Source organism: Triticum dicoccoides, chromosome 7B (genome assembly GCF_002162155.2).
Source record: "Triticum dicoccoides isolate Atlit2015 ecotype Zavitan chromosome 7B, WEW_v2.0, whole genome shotgun sequence".
Lineage (NCBI taxonomy): Eukaryota > Viridiplantae > Streptophyta > Magnoliopsida > Poales > Poaceae > Triticum > Triticum dicoccoides.
Window position 1 is genome coordinate 667,243,442 of NC_041393.1, and position 14,664 is coordinate 667,258,105.

At 43.4% G+C, this 14,664-nt stretch overlaps 1 pseudogene; it reads left to right on the forward strand.

Annotated features, from left to right (window-relative positions):
- Window positions 1-9,535: 9,535 nt before the first annotated feature.
- On the forward strand, window positions 9,536-14,162 carry LOC119339346 (annotated as a pseudogene).
- The last annotated feature ends 502 nt before the right edge of the window (window positions 14,163-14,664 follow it).

Here is a 14,664-nt window from a genome sequence, read left to right on the forward strand (position 1 = left end):
TACTTCAAATTTTGTTCACTTCTTCCCAAAAAATTTTCCAAAATTAAAAAATAAGACAATTTAAGTTTTTTAGCATTTTCTAATTTTGTTCAATAATTCAAAAAATGTTCATAGATTTCAGAAAATGTTACTATTTTCAAAGCAGTTTGGAAATTTTAAAAATGTTCATATTTCCAAAATTGGTTCGTAAATTCATAAAATGTTCGGGAAAATAAATAAAATTTTGGAAAACTTTTCGCGTCATGCAAAAATTGTTCATTAAATAAAATGTTTCTGTTTTCAAAATATGTTCACAAAATCAAGAAAACATAATTATCCTTTCATAATTTTCCGGAAATTGAAAAAAGTTTTGGGAGAATTTCATAACATATTATTTGTAGTTTAATTTTTGTTCTCAAATTCAGAAAATGTTCGTGTTTTTTCAAAAAAGTTTCTACTTTCCAATTTTTTCGTTCATGTTCTGAAAGTTTCTTCGTTATTTCAAGAAATGTACGTATTTTTTATTTTTGTTTACGGCCTCAGAAAATGTTTCCGCTTTCCAAAATTATTCAAAACTAAAAGGAAACGAGATTTCAAAAAATGTTCCAACTTTCCAAATTTCTTCGCAAATTCAAAAAAAAAATCATGTTTTTAAATTTCTCTCACATATTAAAAAAATGTTCGGTAATTTTAAAAAAGGTTCACATTTATTAACTTTTCATCACCAATTCAAAAAAAAGGAAATTTCCATAAATGTTCCCGCTTTCCAAAATTGTTCACATGATGAAAATGTTCATATTTTTCAAATTTGATGCCGAATTCCAAAAATGTTCGTCGGAGTTCAAAGAATATTCATGTCTTGAATTTTTTTCATAATTTGGAAAAAATCAGGCTTTTAGCTTTTTGTTCCGTTTTTTGGAAATTGTTTTGCATTTCAAGAAATTCCTCATAATTTTGAAAACAATATCGTTTTCATTTTGTTCATTTTTTTGCAAAAATGTTTGAGATTGCCAAAAATGGTTTGAGTTTTACATTTTTTTGCTATGAAATATGATAATGTTTGCTATGAAATATGATTTTTTTTGCTATGAAATATGAATTGTTTTGCTATGAAATATGAAATAGTTTTAAATCTGTTTTGGCTTATGTTTTTATAAGGCGGATTGCCATTTTGTCTACAAAATCCCAGGAATTCTGGTGGCTGATGCTCACTTGCAGTAGGTCATCCCTAGATCCCTGCCGATGTTGTATGCTTCTTTAAGTTTGGCGCTGCAATCCTAAGATTTGAAGCTGACAGTCGCAGCGCTAGCACCGCGCTCCAGCTACTGCGAAGTCATAGAATTGACCCCTAGTGTTTTTTGCTTTTTTTCATACTGCGATCGTGCCACCGGAAATGGGCCGGCCCAGGTTAGTCGCGCCCTATGCGAAACGTCGGCATTTTTGTCGCGGTGGTCCTGGGAGCGCCCGTACGGCGCCCGTGCGTCCGATCGTTGTGACTTTGTTGAAGCAACGCGCACACGGGCCGGCCCAATCATCTGGCTGTGAGCGAATAAACAAAAAAAAGAAAAAGCGTGGGATCAAACTGACGACCTCTTGCGTGAATCAAGTGAGGCTAACCAGCTGAGCTACCTACCACGACAATTTTACATGCAGCGCCAATCTTAAAGTAGAATGTACAGGGGCAAATCCTTAAAAAAAAAACGTTCAACATTTTTATAATATACCTTGAAGAAATTTAAAATACAGTGAACGTTTCTGTAAAAAAATACTGAACAAATTTCAAATACTAAAATGGACATTTGATGGGTGTGCACTAAACAATTTTTTAATATATGATGAACAAAACTTAAATACACAATGATCATTTTCTAATTATATGTTGAACAATTTCATATTATACAATGACCATTTTTGTAATACACAATAAACATTTTCTAATATACGTTGAACAATTTAATAATACATAATGAACATTTTTGTAATACATAATGAACATTTTCTAATATACGTTGAACAATTTAATAATATACAATGAACATTTTTTTAATACACAATGAACAATTTTACAGTGCAAGGTGAACTATGTCATAATATACGATGAGCATTTTCTTAATACATTGAAGATTTTTGTAACACACGGTGAACTTTTTATACAAATACACAATAATGAGAAGAAGAACAGAAACAGAAAATAAAAAAGGAAATGTAAATGAAAGAAAATGAAAAGGATAAAAAGGAATCAAAACAGAAAATTAAAAAACGGAACAAAACAACTGAAAACCGGCCAAAACCGTGAAAAAACTGGAAGCAAAAAATCCATAGAAGAAAAACGAAAAAACCCCGCAAGAAACAGGGAAAACAGCAGCGAACGAAAATCCGTACCTGGGCGGGCCCAAGTGGCGACTTGCTTCAGCGAAGGCTCCTCCTTTTGACGCCTGCGGGCGTCAAATAGGATTTGCCGGTGGTCCTATGCGCTGCATTATGCGTCAAAAATGTGGGGCGTCCGCATAGGAGACAGGGTGAGTGGGCCGGCTCATCGAGCTTTACCGCGAGAGGAAAAAAAGTGCTACGCACCTGCCATGTGGGCCAGCCAAGACCAAGGCCTCTCCTAGAAGCTGACTCGGTCAAGCCCAGCAGGTAACCGGCGCTCGCGTGACCGGCTTGGCCCATCTACCGGACGTGCCCCTCTTAAGCAAAAACTAAGGCTAACCTGAGGAGATAAGGAGGGTAAAAAGAATATTTTGTCCGTCTATCTTCTTCCTATCCGCTACTCTGTATCTCCGCTTTCCCCTCTTCTCATCTACAGAACTATGTGTTCTTGTGACTGAATCCTTTGTGTGACACAAAGCGATTGCTACTAATCTCTGTGGGTTCGTAGCAATTGGAATCAGAGCCACCGATCTTTCGGCATCATTTCCCACCGATTTTTTTTTCCCAGCCACGACGGGGAAATCTGCGCGCCCAACGTTGACGGACAGGATGGGGGCGGCAGAGCTGACCATCTCTGAGCTGCAGAAATTGATCCAAGCGACGGTGATTCAGAGCAAGGCCGTCTCCGACGCGGGGGTCCGCAACTCCGAGCGGATCGACGAGCTCCGCACCACGGTCGACTCCTTCTCTGAATCGACCACCAAGGCTCTCTCCGATCTCACCAGCTCCACGGCGACGGCGACCCAGCGTGTCGAGACTACGCTGGACCGCATAATCACGGCCCACAACAAGCTCGACAAGACAGCCGACGAGTTGAAGTTGTCGATGGAGGCGGTGGCGCGCCGCGTCGATTTCCTCGAGCGGGGGCAGCCTCCTTCCACGACCCCGGCGCAGCCGCATCAGCGACCGGGTGTGCTTCGGCCCCATGGGCACCGTGAAGAACTGCATCACCAGGGTGCTGTTTCTGGAGAGATTCGAACCTCCGGACACGCCCTGGTCGGGGGTGAGCAATCGCAAACCCGTGACCACCTTACTTCTGCTATGTATGGTTCAGCAGAGAGAGATGATGATCGTACCACTGCATATCCGCATCAGCCCTACAGTCATAGTGGTCTGCAGTTGCCCAAATCAGATTTCCCAAAATTCACTGGTGATAATCCCAAATGGTGGAAGGAACAATGCGAAAAGTATTTTAAAATGTACCATGTTAATCCTGAGTTGTGGGTGGATTTTGCCACTATGCATTTCACCGGCAATGCTGCCCTGTGGTTGCAAACTTTCGAAGCCATGCATTCAGTGGATAGCTGGCCTGCCTTGTGTGTAGGAGTGTTTGCTAAGTTCAACAAAAATCAGTATGCTAAACTCATGGACATGTTTTTTGCATTTCGGCAAGTTGCATCAGTAGATGAATATGCCCATACATTTGAAGAGTTCATGCATAAGATTCTGGTTTACAATCACTCCTATGATGAAACCTTCTTTGTGAACCGTTTCATTGATGGTCTTAAGCCAGACATCAAGTCTGCTATTAAATTACACAATCCTGGAACTGTTGATCTGGCTTGTTCCCTTGCTCAAACACAGGAAGTGTTGTTGGTGGAAGATACTCGTCCGTCCTTCAAGAAGGGGGATTATCGCCACAAATTCAAGATGAATGCTCAGCTGCCAAGCATTCTAGGAAACCCGGGTGAGAAGCAGACGGATGACAGGATCAAGTACAACACTAAGTTTGATTCTCTCAAGGCCCAACGGCGTGCTCGTGGCGAATGCTTTAAGTGCGGGGAAAAATTCTCCCCGGGCCACAAGTGCCCCCCGCAGGTTCAGTTGCATGTCCTTGAAGAACTGATTACCTCTCTTGATATTTCTGATGACGAAGATGACAATGGATGGCCTGAAGAGCACACCCCTGACCCGGATGAGGATGACCATGTCATGAAGCTATCTGTCCATGCAGCATGTGGGACACAGTGTAAGAAGAGTATTCGGCTTCAGGGTTTCATTGGCAAACAAGAAGTATTGATCCTGATAGATTCTGGAAGCTCCAGTAACTTCATAAGCTCCAAATTGGTTGACCGTTTACAGTGTACCACTGCTCCGTTTCCTGCTGCCAAAGTGACAGTTGCTGATGGAGGAACTCTTGACTGTAACATGATGGTGTCATCTCTACAGTGGTGGACTCAAGGCACATCATTTACATCTTCGCTGAAGGTACTTCCATTAGGCACATATGACATCATCCTTGGTATGGAGTGGCTTGAAGAGATGAGCCCAATGTGGGTAGATTGGAAAAAGAAGACATTACGGTTCACACATAATGGAGTTCGCATCACTCTTCGAGGCATTAAAGATAAACCTGCCAGTTGCTCAGCTATTTCTGCTAAACAGCTTCAGGGCTTGGTTAACAATGGAGGTGTGGTGCATATGTTAGAATTGTGTGCTGTGCAAGACGTATTCGAGGCACCTGGCTCATCCACCCCTCTACCACCAGCCATTACCCGAGTTCTTTCTCAGCATGAGGCTGTGTTTGAAGATCCTCAGGTGTTGCCTCCTCACCGCAGTTTTGACCATAACATTCCACTGCTTCCAGGGGTGAAGCCTGTTAATGTCAAGCCATATCGTTATGCTCCTATGCAGAAAACTGAGATTGAGCGAAAAGTGTGTGAAATGCTCCAAAAGGGACTTATACAGAATAGCACTAGCTCATTTGCATCTCCGGTGTTGTTGGTGAAGAAGAAGGATGGTTCATGGCGTTTTTGTGTTGACTATAGGCACCTCAATAATATTACAGTTAAGAATAAATACCCAATGCCAGTGATCGATGAGCTGCTTGATGAATTGTCCGGTGCAAATTGGTTTACCAAACTGGATCTCAAATCTGGGTACCATCAAATTCGGCTAGTGCGTGGTGAAGAACACAAGTCGGCTTTCAAAACACACCAAGGGTTGTATGAATTCAAGGTGATGCCCTTTGGTCTCACAAACGCCCCTGCAACGTTTCAAGCTGCAATGAACACAATTTTTGTTTCCCTCATTCGAAAATGTGTTCTTGTCTTCATGGATGATATCTTAATATATAGTCATACACTTGAAGATCATGTGCGTCACTTGAAACAAGTGTTTGCTCTTCTCCACCAGCACCAGTTGTATATCAAGAAGAGTAAATGTTCCTTTTCCCAAAAACAACTTGAGTACTTGGGTCACATCATCAGTCACAAAGGGGTCGCTACTGACCCTTCGAAGATCCAAGCTGTCGCTCAGTGGCCTACACCGACAACTATCAAGCAAGTTAGGGGGTTTCTTGGGTTAACGGGTTATTACCGCAAGTTCATAAAACATTATGGGATCATCAGTCGAGTATTGTCAGATTTGCTCCGTAAAGATACCATGTTTTATTGGACAAACAAAGAAGATGAAGCTTTTCAACATTTGAAATCAGCTCTTACTCAAGCCCCTGTCTTGGCTCTACCAAATTTCAAATTGCCATTTGTTGTCGAAACAGATGCAAGCAAGTATGGTATTGGTGCTGTACTGATGCAACAAGGGCATCCGATCAGTTTTCTCAGCAAGGCTTTGGGACCCAAGACGCAAGGCTACTCCACTTATGAGAAGGAGTGTCTTGCTATCTTGATGGCGGTGGAGAAATGGCGTTCATACCTCCAGCACGCTGAATTCACCATTTCCACTGATCACCGTAGCTTAACTTACTTGTCTGAGCAAAAGCTTACTACTGACATCCAACAAAAGGCTTTTCTGAAATTAATGGGACTCCAGTACAAGTTGGTTTACAAAAAAGGCCATGAAAATGCTGCTGCTGATGCTCTTTCCCGTCAAGCAATTCCTGAATCATGTCATGCAATTTCTCTCTGTCAGCCCAAGTGGTTGGAAGTAATTGTGGATGGCTACACAAAAGATGATACAACTAAAAAGTTGTTACAGGAGTTGAGTTTCACTGGATCTAACTCTGCTGGCTACACGTTGGTGAATGGTATTATCAGGCATAAGGGACGCGTCTGGCTCGGCTCTAACACTGAGGCACATCAAGCTATTCTGCTCTCCTTGCATGCAAGTGGCATTGGTGGTCACTCTGGGTTCTTAGCAACTTACAAGCGCATTAGTGCTCTGTTTGCATGGCCTGGTATGAAGACTGATGTAAAAACATATGTGCAAAATTGTACCATATGTCAGCAAGCCAAATCTGAAACTGTGAAGTTGCCAGGTCTTCTGAATCCATTACCCATCCCAGATGAACCTTGGAGTTTGGTGAGCATGGATTTTGTGGAGGGCCTTCCCAAGTCTGGCTCATATAATACCATATTGGTGGTGATTGACAAGTACACTAAGTTCGGTCACTTCATCCCTCTGGCTCATCCCTACTCTGCTCTTCAAGTTGCTCAACTCTTTTACAACCACATCTATAAGTTACATGGTCTGCCGTCCGGCATTATATCTGATCGGGATAAGGTATTTACCAGCAATGTTTGGCAATCTTTGTTCAAGATGACGGATGTGAAGATGAATATGAGTTCGGCACACCATCCCCAAACTGATGGTCAGACCGAAAAGCTTAATCAATGTCTTGAGACCTTTCTCAGGTGTACGGTTCATGCTTCGCCGACCAAATGGTCTCAATGGTTGCCTTCGGCTGAACATTGGTACAACACTAATTTTCACTCAGCGCTGGGCAAGTCTCCATTCGAGGTGTTATATGGCTATAAACCACGACAATTGGGCATTGCTCATATTCCAGAATCCACACCATCTGATCTGGCGGGTTGGCTACAAGAAAGAGAAATGATGCAAGAACTTGTTAAGCAACACCTACTTCGAGCTCAGCACCGCATGAAGCAACAAGAAGATAAACATCGTTCTGATCGGGTGTTTCAGGTGGGAGATTTTGTTTATCTCAAGCTTCAACCATATGCACAAATGTCTGTTGCTCGTCGTGCAAATCACAAGTTGTCCTTCAAATTTTATGGTCCCTATGAGGTGCTCGCTCGCGTGGGAAAGTCAGCCTACAAATTGAAGCTTCCAACAAATAGTCGTATTCATCCGGTGGTGCACGTCTCCCAGCTGAAGCCCTCTCTACCGGCAAATCAGGTGCCTTCTGATGCTTCTTTGCATCTGCTTACGGATGTTCCAGTTTCTATTCAGCCGGGGCAGATTCTTGATTCTCGTTTGGTGCGAGCTGGTAATGGCGCTCGTGCACAAGTGCTCGTTCATTGGGCTGGCCTCTCATCTAATCTGAACTCCTGGGAAGACAAGAACGCACTCCAGCACCGGTTTCCTTCTACAGCAGCATGGGGGCATGCTGTGTCTCAAGGAGGAGGGCATGCTACGCACCTGCCATGTGGGCCAGCCAAGACCAAGGCCTCTCCTAGAAGCTGACTCGGTCAAGCCCAGCAGGTAACCGGCGCTCGCGTGACCGGCTTGGCCCATCTACCGGACGTGCCCCTCTTAAGCAAAAACTAAGGCTAACCTGAGGAGATAAGGAGGGTAAAAAGAATATTTTGTCCGTCTATCTTCTTCCTATCCGCTACTCTGTATCTCCGCTTTCCCCTCTTCTCATCTACAGAACTATGTGTTCTTGTGACTGAATCCTTTGTGTGACACAAAGCGATTGCTACTAATCTCTGTGGGTTCGTAGCAAAAAGGTAGAAAACGCAGCGACGGTACAAATCCAGGATTCGAACACGAGACCACCAGGTTGTCGTCGCTACCGCACAGCCACTAGACCACCCATATTTTAACATCTTAACGCAGCGCATCTAAGGAACTAGTTTTAGCGTAGAACTGGGCTACTCTACTGCAGCGAATTTCAATCAGTTAATGTCACGAACTGGAATTTACAGTGATAGTTTTTTTAAGCGTACTTCTTTAAAGTGTATACTTTGAAAATGTGCAAACATTTTTAGAATTCCTGAACAATTTTCGGCAAAAGGAACATTTTTTTCAATACATATACAAACTATGAAAATCTGAAGAAAAATTGAAACTTCAAACATTTTTTGAATTTTAGAACAAATAACTAAAAAGGAACATTTCAAGAAATTTGAACAAAAATTTATTACTACGAACATTTTTAGAATTTATTAACAAAAAGGGCAAAAATGGATTCATCAAATTCCGAACAAAAAATTGCAACCACGAAATTTCAAAAATTTCAGACCAGATTTTGGGATCATGAATATTTTCTGAATTTTCAACAAAATTTAACAGAACGTGAACTTTTTGTGGAATTTGTGAACAAATTTTTAAAAATAGGAACATTTTTGGAATTCCTGTACATTTTTTGAATTTGTGAACGATTTAAAACAGGAAGATTTTTTTTAAAATTCCTGCACAATTTTTGAAACGTGAACAATTTTAAAATTCTGAACAATTTTGTTAAGAGGAACATTTTTTGAAAGTCTGAACAAAATTTGAATTTGTGAACAATTTATAACAGGAAGATTTTTTTTAAATTCCTGCACATTTTTTGAAACATGAACTTTTTTTAAATTCTGAAGTTTTTAAGAGGAATACTTTTTGAAAATCTGAAAAAAAATTGAATTTCTGAAAAAAATATAACAGGATTTCTTTTAAAATTCCTGCACATTGTTTGATATGTAAATATTTTTTAAATTCTGAGCAAATTTTGTTAGGAGGAACATTTTTTTAAATCTAAATAAAATTTGAAATTTTTGAAAAAATAAACAAAAAGGAAGAAAGAAACAGAAAAGATAAAAACAAAAATGAAAATAAAAAAGAAACAGAAAGAAAAACGAAATGAAAACCAGCCACAAAAAACAACAGGAAAAAGAAAAACCAATTCAGGGAACCTTCTAGAAGGTTCCCAAAACCGGAAAAAACCGTTGCTAGGCTAACCGCTAACGGGCCGGGCCAGATTGCGTCGTTCCCTGCATAATCCTGTGCAAACCCTCGACATCTTGACGCAATATGCGGCATATAGGGTTTTCCTTTTGCCGCAGCAAGCGGCACTTAGGATGTCCCGTCACGTCCAGCCATTGTTCTACCAAGAAAAGGCCTCGTCCTGCCATAGGTTTTCATTCCTCCTCGCTCGACGGTGCCGCCGCCGTTTTCTTCCGACGCCAGTCCGTCCCGGCAGATCGCACTCGCCCACCGGAGGATGGCCGCGCTTCAGTTCGTGCTTGGTCTGCGCAGCGTCATCACCATCGACTTCTCTCCCTTCACTGATCCCCTCACATCTCATCCATCTCTATTTGTGCAGGTCCTCCTCTGCTTTCCCCAGCAGAACAGCGGCGGACGATACGCTCACCGACGACCTCCTCGTGGAGATCCTCTCGCGGGTCCCCACCAAGTCGGTCTGCCGCATCAAGTGCGTCTCCAACCACTGGCTCGTCCTCATCGACCACCCGGACCACCGCAAGAAGCTCCCAAAAACCCTGGCCGGCTTCTTCTACACCAGCAACAAAAGCAGCGTCGAAGAGCTCTTCTTGAAGTCACCTGTCCACTTCACAAGTGTCCCAGGGGCAATGAGCAGGATCTGCCGCCGTCTGATCGACACCTCTTTCGCCTTCCTGCCTAACCACTGGCGCATTGATGTCTTGGACAGTTGGACTGCTGCAATGGCCTCCTCCTCTGCCGCTGGCACGATGTTTCCGACAAGGTTGGCCAGTTCCATTATATTGTATGCAATCCCGCCACGAAGGAGTGGGTCGTCATGCCAGACTCTGGCTAGGCCACTAACAGGTGGGCACTACACGTTTGGGCTTCGACCCGGCTCTTTCCTTGCAGCATTTCCATGTGTTTGAATGGGTAAAGGAGCAGAAGTACTATGGCGTCGAGGACCAGTGGGATCAGTGGAACATCGACCTTGCCGGAGTGGCAGTGTATTCTTCTGAAACTGGACGATGGGTTAATAAGGAGAAGAGATGGAACGGGCACACCTTCATCGCTAGTCGTCACTCCTCAGCAACTGTCTTTCTTAATGGATATACCCCCTCCGAGTGTCAAAAAACATCTTACATTATGGGACGGAGGGAGTATCTTTTTTCATGCCTTCGACCACGAGACATACAATTGTTTGGCTGTTGTCGACACGAAGGGGGAAACATGGATGCGGTTCGGTGTCCCTGGTGGTCTGGTTGATGGTTTTGTTCAGCAGTCACAGGGCTATCTGCATTACGCCAATTTTCAAAATGATGGCCATAGTGATGTGGTTCGACAAGTAGTCTATGTTCTCGAGGACTATGACAGCCAAGAATGGATAATGAAGCACAACATTGAAGAAATGTCATACATCTTTGGAGGAATAAATAGTCTCCTTAATGGTGACTTTATTTGGATTGCGATTCATCCGGAATGCAACTTGGTGTTCTTCACTGTGGGGCGGGACACCACATTGATTTGCTATAATATGGATCGTCGGCAGGTGGTATGTATCAATGTATGCTTGAATCTGGTCCTCATTTTCTCTCACTGTTGTATGCATGGCTTTAAGTTTTGAGCTATGGTGGTTCATTATGGAGGCAACCTGGCTGATTCCCCTGTCAAATGATTAGCTATGCAAAATTTCACTAAACTTCCTGTCGTGTGTACCAGTAGTGTTTTGGACACTGCTACCTGCATGGGTTTGGTTAGCTTTGTGTAGCAGTGTTTGAGTGAAGGTACTATGATCATTTCGTAGAAAACATTATCAATGATTGTCATGCATGTTAAGGTTTCGTACGTTGAATTTGCACTTGGGGAGTATAAGCATATCGTATTGACAGAGTTTTCGTGATTGTGTGAGAATCGTATATCTGTCTTCCGATGAAAGCAGAACATCAGCGAGCTGTGCCTTCTGATTGGCAAGGTAATGAACACTTGATGTGGAGTTTGTGACGGATAACAGGAAAAAGAGTGTATCGGTTAATTAGCTGCCAGGAGCTATAGGTAGGTTAGCCGGCTGTTGGGTTATTCAGTGGAGTGGAGTGCGCTATTTGCTCCATGGCAGTGTCATTCTTCTGTTAGACATATAACACGAAATTGGTGTCTGAGTTTTGTTCAGGTAGCCATTTTAGAAGGGTTTGGAATAAGCACTGCCATGTCACTTTTAGCTATATGATTAACGCGTTCGTGCACAAGCGAACTGCACGGGCACTCCACCAGTCCAATGCAAACTTTTTTTTACGGCGATAGTATTTCCGAATTGTTGATTTTGGACTTCCTACAGCACGAGCAACAAGTGGCTGTTGCAGTAAAAGGGTAAAATACGAACAAAGTTGATGTTCTTGTTCTGGCAGAGCTGCTTGCAGCTGTTGAGATGCATGCATCTCGATCGGATGTGGTTCTGCTAATGCAGACACACGAGCACGATGTGACCTGCGATCCATTTCAGCGATGGCCCTGTCACTATGTCAGCATGCATGAGTGAGTGGTGCCTGCATGCCTTGTTAACCCTCGGCCACAAGATCGGCCGGGTAGGTGGCTAGAGCTGGTTTGCTGACGCGCTCAGTGCGCCTTTCGTTTTGCCCGTAGCAGTGCCGTTCTTACGTGGAAGCATAATACTCCTACCTATAGATGTTAACCTTTTTGTGCCAATCTTCCAAGATTCCCCTTGAATCCTTGATGAAATCAAATCAAATGAACATATGCAGAATCTTGTGACGAGCAGGTCGTCAGTCAGCCACGGATTAAATGCAGCTAGCGCCTGAACATGTATGCATGGTTAGTACTACGTAGCGTGTAGTCCATAATATCCTGATGATCATATGAGTGAGTGATCGATCTGGTGTCAGGTGCCCATCGGTCGGTCGGTCTCAGGTGCGTACTCACGTCCAACCGCGCGTTCCATGCAGCGCGTAAACTACTCATTCCTTCCTTCCTTCCTTCCATGCACGTACGGCCGGCCGTGACGATGGATGCCCTACACAGAGACACAGCACAGTAGCAGCAAGTCGCGACGCTCATTTTCCGCCTCTGTTTGCCCTTGATTCTGCGACGCTCGGTTCTGGCCATCTCATCTCAGTTTACTGATGGGCGGGTGGTTCACAATCACCGAGGCCACGGCGGAGTCCAACTCCAACACGCCCACCGCAGCGTACGGCACGACGTCAACACGCACCATGGTCGACCGCCCCCACCGTAGTTGAGTTGGGCAGCCGCTGGATTGCAGATTCCGCCCTGCTCGGATCGAGCGCGACCGCACTGGCCACTGACTGGCGTATCCTTTTCCCGTATCTCGACCACGGGCGCCCGCCGCTACGGATTATAAATTTGTCTCGGTCGTGACCTCAACCTCGTGCACTTGCCTCGATCTGTTGTGGGCTTGTGGCTGCGGCATGCCGCAAGCGGCCAGCAATATCACGTACCCTGCCTCGATCCAGGGCCAGCTCCAACGCGCCCACCCAAGTAAACCTGGATTTCATTCGTTTGGGTCAGTAGATGCAACGTCCCTTCTTTGTCTGTGCATTTCTGGGTAGCTGACTCATTTGGTCTGTTTGGGCCACGTTTTTCTAAGAAACATACTTTCATCATCAAACACAACAATTAGATAGTAAAATAAAAGCAATAAATTGTTGCATGGTATCCGTGCCGAATCTTGAAAAGAAAATGAAGGGAGGCTCAAAGTTAACGGTGTGAAGAAAAAGCCATTAAAAATCTCAATTTAGTTCAAATAAGGATAAAATTTTGATACTAGGCTGGGCTGAATACTAGTGAAAAAGAACTCCAATTTTTGGAAGTGGGATCGAGACTCTCAAAGCATAATGTAGAGTTAACGGTCTTCCTTCTCTAGTTTTCATGGCAACCAGATCAGATCCCTAGCGCCCACACCCCCCATCGACGGAAAAGACGGCAACAAGCACACAAGTAAGAAAACATGTCTCCTCCTCCTTCCCCAACCCCCACCCCACTTCCCCCCCTCCCCCACCCCACTGTAGATTGCCCATGTAGATGGCGACTGGATCCATAGTTCCAGCCGTTCATGTTTATTCTCCTCTGCCCTCCAACGAACACAAATTTGCCATGTTCTGTCATGGATCTTTAATCTAAGAATTTAGGTTCCAGATGCTGTTAGTAGGTGTTTGAAAAGGATGTTCGAGATTCACTAAGAACAAGGCAGAACAGAGCAATTTGGGGCAGGTCGTATGAAGCGAAAAAAATATTTGCCACCTATCTATGTCGTCAGTTGCCACCTATCTATGTCGTCAGTTGCCATCATATCCATGTCATCAGTTGCCATATGTTCAACAAACTAGTTGCCGTCCAGATTGTAGAAAGAGGATGAACATGCATTCCATATCATCCGAAAAATGCACGGCTACGATGATTCCTACTTGACATGCTGTAATAGTTGTTTATGACATAAATGTGATAACATTGTCATGTTTCCTTTTATGTGCAAACAACAAACAAATGGAATTCAAATACCGAATAATGATGCATTCTTATTCGTGCAGTGACCTAAAACAGAGTGTGATAAGCAGAGAAAATGAATCATGAAGACATGGTTGATTCTTGGTTTTCTGGAAGGCCGCAAGCACCATCTTGGGATGCAATAGAGTACAATCAACTCATTTCCGCAGGACCATTGCTGCCACTACTAGAGCAGTACACGAGCTTAGGTACGATGCATGATCAAAAAAGGACAGTTGACATGTTTGTGGACTTCAAAATGGTATTCTACTTATGTACTACAATGACATTGTTTGCAGGTTCTTATGCCACAAACACACATGCAGGGGAACCGTGGCAAGTTGGAACACAAGGGGCTATCGGTGATAGATATACAGGAAACCAACTTCAAGTAGCAAATGTGGCAAATCAAGGTAATGAAAAAAGAAAAATTGGCGAATAAAACTTGGAAGGATGGCAAGACTTACGAGTATTTTGCAAAAACACAGGACCATCATGCAGCACGTGGCGACAGGCGGCAACCGGATACCTGCCATCAACGTCATACACATGTGAGACATATGTAAATGATTTTGCGGATAGTGTATCGGGAAAGGAAACTAGATGACATTGGTGTTTGCATGGTGTGACGATAAAAATGAAGAAAAGATGGCAACTTGAATTTGTAGTTGATAGAAATCAAGAAAATGATGGGAAGTGCAAATGACAAGCCTGCACAGCTTTATTTGCCACATGTAGACGAATGTGTGTGTGAAATTAAATGTAGGGCTGACAGTTGCCATGTCTCAGCAACTGCAGTTGCCATGAGTCAGCAACTACAGTTGCCATCAGTCAACAAATGCAGTTGCCATGAGTCAACAACTACAGTTGCCATGTTTTAACAGCTACAGTTGCCAT